A 5,823-nucleotide genomic window follows, 5' to 3' on the forward strand; every position below is an offset into this window, starting at 1 on the left:
TGATCTTATGCACTGTTTGCTAGTATGTTACACTTTATATTGTGGTATAATTAGGTAAACTGTAATGTAACAAGGGCACTATATGAAGTATTAGCCTGTCTTCATATTACTTGGACACCTGACATGGATTTATTGTTAAGCTAATGCTATTCATGAAGATGCTGTCTGAAAATATGAGCAGGCAGAAGCAAAGAGTTTTAGGTAGGTTTGTTTTCTATGAGACGTTTATAATTGAGGACCACCACTGCCATCTATATAGAGTGGTACTGTGCAGCTGCCTAAAGCTTAACTTACCAAAACACACACATGCACTTGGACAGGAGTACACATACACACACCCTCAAACACATCCTCTCTCTCTCTCTCTCTCTCTGTCTCCCGCTCTCTCTGTCCGTCTGTCTCTCTGTAATTTGAAACATGAGGTGAATGCAGTGTCATCATCCAAAAATACACTATTACATTTTATTTGGGTGACGAATTGATTACATAAACATGATTCAGCTTTAGTCTCGTTGTATTGGTTGTATGAAACATATTATTGGTTATATGAAACCGTATGATTAAATTTTTCTTCATCAGCAGGATGTGATGTCGATACAGCCACACAAACTATTACACAAACAAAACTAGAATTACACTTTAACACCAATTAACAGGTGACACCTTTTCCTCAATTAAGTTCAAAATCAAGCCAGTGTCTTCACATAAAGTCATGTAGACCATTCTGGGTTCTCCATGTTAATTCAATTTCTGTAGTTGAATGGCTGGGGGATCCTCTGTGGAATGACAGAAAAGGTTGAATACAATTTCAGAATCACTGAATTCCATTAAGTAGAAGCACCAAGTTAGCCAAATGTTCACTGAAGCAGTCTATCTTTGCATATCTCTTAAACACAAACTAATGTTTCACTGAAGCAGTCTGATATCTTTGCTTATCTCTTAAACACAAACTAATGTTTCACTCAAGCAGTCTGATATCTTTGCTTATCTCTTAAACACAAACTAAAGACTATCCAAACAAACGTCTATCAGAAAAGGAGTCTACATTTTTACAGAACTTTTCCATGTCAGCAGCATGAAGTGTGTGTGTGTCACTCATGAAGTGTGCGTGTGTGTCACTCATGAAGTGTGTGTGTGTCACTCATGAAGTGTGTGTGTGTGTCACTCTCACCTCTACACGTCTGCTTCCTCCTTCTCACTAAATGAACAGTTGCAATGAGTCCAGGCAGAATCAACACTATGAAGAAGATGGGGAGTCTGATGGCAATCTCTGGAGTACACAGATAGAAGATGCTCACACACACACACACACACACACACACACACACACACACACACACACACACACACAGACACACACACACACACACACACACACACACAGACAGAAGATGCTCACCAATGGGACAAACACACACAATTATAAGAACTGCAGCATAATTATTAGAGACTGAGGTGATCATCATATTCATGCTGTACCTGATGGGCCTGAGGTTGAGGTTGAGGAAGCAGTGGAGACAGTTTTCATTCGGGGAGAGGATTCCAATACAGAGGAAGAGGAAGAGGAAGAGGAAGAGGAAGAGGAAGTTGTGGATTTGACACCTGTGTGATTAAACAATGTCTCACTAAATGAACAGTTGCAATGAGCCCAGGCAGAATCAGCACTATGAAGAAGATGGGGAGTCTGATGGCGATCTCTGGAGTACACAGATAGAAGATGCTCACACACACACACACACACACACACACACACACACACACACACACACACACACACACACACACACACACACACACACAGATAGAAGATGCTCACACACACACACACACACACACACACAGAATGCTCACCGATGGGACAAGCACACACTCTTGTGTGGGTAGCATATAGCACAATTAGAAGAACTGCAGCATAATTATTAGAGACTGAGGTGATCATGGTCTCCATGCTGTACCTGATGGGCCTGAGGTTGAGGTTGAGGAAGCAGTGGAGACAGTTTTCATTCGGGGAGAGGATTCCAATACAGAGGGAGAGGAAGTTGTGGATTTGACACCTGTGTGATTAAACAATGTACATATGTAACTCATCACAACAATTAGAATCACTCCTACTGATGAAACAGTGGAAATCTGAATAACAGTTGTAGGGCGAACTACACAACTGCAAAGCAGCTGCATTCACAGCAAGACAGTTACAAAACTACTAGACAATTACACATGGAAGATCATGCATTTCCTTAAAATAGTTTCACATTCAGAACATGACTGTCATCAGGGAGAGTGGGCTTTAAAAATGGGATGTCTTTAGGATGATGAGCATAAGTAGCCTGGTATAAACAGACAAAAGTTCACTTCATGAAAACTGAGAGAGCCAAAACTGATCCAGGAGCAGCAGTTATGCAGAGAACATCAGCTACTTAAGACTTAAACTTAACAAATCAGGTTCAGTTCATCATGCAAACAGGAGTAATTTAATATCAAACTCATCTTATCATCTCTAACCTTTCACTCTGATGGTGTGGGAGACAGAAGTCTGAACCTGCCCTCCTGCAGTCAGCTGGCATGTCCGAGTATGAACAGGGTTTGGACCTCTGAGCTCCTCAGTCAGTGTGATGGAACAGGGAGGTGTGGTTCTGATCTGCAGCTCTTTCCCTGTCTCATCCACCCAGCTCAGAGTAACTCCTTTATCTCTCACTGATTCTGTACAGTTGCGAAATGTGTGCAGGAGGCAGTGGAGAGTCACATGACTGTCTGCCTCCATCTCAGTCTCACTGGGGGAAGCAGAGACTACAGGAGAAAATGACATCATCACACTACATCAGGTTTAGCAGATTACAGCAGACACCTGCTTTCAAACACAGTAATGGGAGTTTAAATGTTTATTTAAAGAAGAGTTTTAACCTCAATACATTAATATCATTTTTAAATTTGTTTTATTATTTAGGAAATATTTACATTCTTTAGACACTTTTATCCAAAGCAGCCTGCAGTGTAGTGCAGGTATATAATTCCCCCCTGATCAATATGTGTGCTCCCTGATCAATATGTGTGCTGCCTGATCAGTATGTGTGCTCCCTGATCAGTATGTGTGCTCCCTGATCAGTATGTGTGCTCCCTGATCAATATGTGTGCTCCTGATCAATATACGTATGTGCTCCCTGATCAGTATGTGTGCTCCCTGATCAGTATGTGTGCTCCCTGATCAATATGTGTGCTCCCTGATCAGTATGTGTGCTCCCTGATCAATATGTGTGCTCCTGATCAATATGTGTGCTCCCTGGGTATCAAACACATGGCGTTGATGCTCTTAGCCACCAGTCGAGCTACAGGTACTTTTATGGAGTTTTGTCTAGAACTGGTGAGCTAATCCACTGAAAGCCAGCCTTGCCTTGCAAACACCAACAACAGCAGAGTTGGCACAAAGAAAAGCAAACTAGTTTGCATACTGATTTATTTCAGTGAGTTTATGTCTCCTTCACATGACCATATAAGATGAAAATTAATTTGAGTATGTCATTAAGGATAGGTTACATACAAAACCCTAAACAACAAACTGTTAAAAACTGAAGAATACCTTACAATACAGACTAAATATATCCAACAAATACATTTGACTTCAGTTACTGAGCCCCTGAGTGCCTGAAAACAACAACAAATAAAACAACAACAATAACACCTACCCTGAAGAACAGACAGATAGACATAAGCATTCTGTCCATATCTGGGTCCACCCTCTCTCAGATACTGCTGACAGTAGTAGAGTCCAGCATCCTCAGTGGTGACATCAGTAATGTGGAGAGAACAGTCAGAGTCCAGACTCAGTCTCTTAGCTCTGTGTGTGGGTACATCAGGTCTGATCTTTCCAAGGTAGACCAATCCTACAACAACACGTCCAGAGATGCTACTAACCCATGTAGTAGAAGAGCAGTTTGAATAAACCACATTCCTGCAGGGAAGAATGGCATTCCCACCCACACTGGAGAAGACAGAGGTAGTGTCTCCTTGGACACCTGAATGATGAATGAAATCACATCAGTCAAAGCAAATACTAACACTAAGAGATATTGTGGAAAATAATTTAAAAATAACTACAGACTTATTTTGTTCCAGAATATGTTAATTAATCATCACAAAGAATGAGTGAGCTCTGGTGTTAGAAGTGGGGTATAACAACACCATGAAACATCATCATAGTATAAAACATCACACAGCATGGTGACACTAAGGATCACGAGATACCCATATTCATCAGTAAACCCATTTTCAGAAAAAGCTACAAGAAACTCCATTCAGCTCTCATACAGGCCAGAGTAAAACATCACACAGCATGGGCTCAAAAACAACATCCCAGTTAAGTGGGTCGTAAAATCATGCATTCATTGTAGTGTGAATCTTAATCCATAGTATGTGCAGAGAGTGAATAATGAGTGAGAGAGTGAATAATGAGTGAGTAAGTGAATAATGAGTGAGTAAGTGAATAATGAGTGAGTAAGTGAATAATGCTGAATAGTGCAGTCAAGCCTTAGTGTTGCACAATGTTGTTCCAAATGGGATCCAGTCAATGTTAAATGTAAATCTGTTCCAGTGAACTACACTCTGCTATAATATGTTTGTCTTTCCTGTCTATTTTTTTGTGTCAGGGCTATTTGAATGATCTCACACAATCTGTCACAGACACAAACACAGACTTGACCACACAACAACACTTTGAAACTCACTGAGCCTAAGAAAGTTCCCCCTTCATGTAAGTTCTGTAGCTTATTTCCTTCTGTAGCTTTATCTTATTGCTAAATCAACCCACATGCTAAGGCTACGGTGGCTTGTATTTCACATTCAAATCCATTGCAACTTTAGTGCACTAATAGTAGTGTTGGTATGAATGGCAGTGTTACAGCAGGTGTACCACTGGTAGTGCTGGTGGTTGTCAAGGTAACGTTAGTTCACCGTAACTCACCCATGTGGTCCTGACTCAGGCAGATCAGCAACACTATCAGAACACAGGGGATGGACGCCATCTTCCTCTCCTGTCAACACCTCTCCTCTTCTTCTCGGTCTTCTGTGTGTGTGTGTGTGTGTGTGTGTGTGTGTGTGTGTGTATGTGTGTGTGTGTGCACAGGGGATGGATGCCATCTTCCTTCCTGAGGATGGACTACTATCCTCTTCATCTCTGTCTTCTGTGTGTGTGTGTGTGTGTGTGTACAGAGATGGAAACTGATTGTGACTCTAGTCTCTATGTGTTTCCCCTAAATGCAGCTATGTGATGTGACGCCTGTGTGTGTGTGTGTGTGTGTGTGTGTGTGTGTGTGTACAGAGATGGAAACTGATTGTGACTCTAGTCTCTATGTGTTTCCCCTAAATGCAGCTATGTGATGTGACATGTATGTGTGTGTGTGTGTGTGTGTGTGTGTGTGTGTGTGCGTGTGATATGTGCATGTGTGTGTGTGTGTGTGTGTGATGTGTGTGTGTGTGTGTGTGTGTGTGATGTGTGTGGTGTGTGTGTGTTTGTGTGTATGTGTGTGCATGTGTGTGTGTGTGTGTGTGTGTGTGTGTGTGTGTGTGAGATGTGTGCATGTGTGACGGAGTTCAACCCCTCCTCTGTTTGTGGTTCTGAGAACTGATAGCATCATGAAAAAACATTTACACCAGCAAAACAGCAACACATGATACTGGTGGTAGTTCTGAAAGCAGTGTGTGTGTGTGTGTGTGTGTGTGTGTGTGTGTTGTGAACTCCCACTGTTCAGATGACACGACAAGGTTTTTTTTTCCGAGAAGACAGGTCCTTTTATTAGGCTTAATTGCACAAACAAATGCAGTCAAAAGTAT

At 41.6% G+C, this 5,823-nt stretch overlaps 2 long non-coding RNA genes across 2 annotated transcripts; both read right to left on the bottom strand.

Moving 5' to 3' along the window:
- Positions 1-391: 391 nt before the first annotated feature.
- On the bottom strand, positions 392-1,568 carry LOC116223914. Its single transcript, XR_004165324.1, has 3 exons — positions 1,480-1,568; positions 1,172-1,270; positions 392-776 (listed from the first exon to the last, which is right to left on the bottom strand). It is a non-coding gene; the product is annotated as an uncharacterized LOC116223914 (long non-coding RNA).
- A 1-nt stretch (position 1,569) lies between these two features.
- LOC116223913 lies at positions 1,570-2,635 on the bottom strand. The gene is made up of 3 exons (XR_004165323.1): positions 2,503-2,635; positions 1,956-2,054; positions 1,570-1,697 (listed from the first exon to the last, which is right to left on the bottom strand). It is a non-coding gene; the product is annotated as an uncharacterized LOC116223913 (long non-coding RNA).
- Positions 2,636-5,823: the final 3,188 nt, after the last annotated feature.

The sequence above is a fragment of the Clupea harengus genome, chromosome 15, assembly GCF_900700415.2.
Source record: "Clupea harengus chromosome 15, Ch_v2.0.2, whole genome shotgun sequence".
Lineage (NCBI taxonomy): Eukaryota > Metazoa > Chordata > Actinopteri > Clupeiformes > Clupeidae > Clupea > Clupea harengus.